This window comes from Cryptomeria japonica, chromosome 1 (assembly GCF_030272615.1).
Source record: "Cryptomeria japonica chromosome 1, Sugi_1.0, whole genome shotgun sequence".
Classification (NCBI taxonomy): domain Eukaryota; kingdom Viridiplantae; phylum Streptophyta; class Pinopsida; order Cupressales; family Cupressaceae; genus Cryptomeria; species Cryptomeria japonica.
This window is the reverse complement of record NC_081405.1, coordinates 187884798-187885482: the sequence shown is the minus strand read 5'-3', so window position 1 is coordinate 187885482 and position 685 is coordinate 187884798.

Genomic DNA, 685 nt, shown 5'->3' with positions numbered 1-685 from the left:
TCAACTCAAATCAATTGAAAAATTGTGGCAAATACACTATATCATGAAACATCATTCTCATTTGTTTTATTCTAAAAAGTTTTTTCAACTCAAATCAATTGAAAAAATTGAGGTAGCCAAACTATTTCACCGAACATTATTCCTATTTTTTAATTCTCGAAATCTTTTTCAACTCAAATCAAATGAAAAATTGTGAGAGCCCAACCATTTCATGAAACATTATTCCCTTTTTTTTTCAAAAACAATTTCAACGAAAAAATTGTGACAGCTCCATCATTTCACAAAACATTATTAATATTTTTTAATTCTTAAAAATATTTTCATCTCAAATCAATTGAAAAAATTCTGATAGCCACACAATTTCATGTTTCCTATGTTTTCCGCTCTCAAAAATATTTTCTACTCGAACATTAAAAATATCGTGACAGTCACACCATTTCACCTTTTACACTGTCCTTAAAATTATTGATTTTTTTGATTCTAAAAAATCGTTTCCGCTCGAATAAATAAAAAGAAGGTAGCAACCACAACATTTGACCCATTAAATTGACGTTAGAAAGCATTAACATGTCTTGAACGTTCCTGTCCTTTAGAGCTGTTTGCCAATTTATGACACATAGTAAAATTCATCATTTTTTTGGTCATAAAAAGACAGGAAATACGATGTGCAAAATCGCCCTTAGCA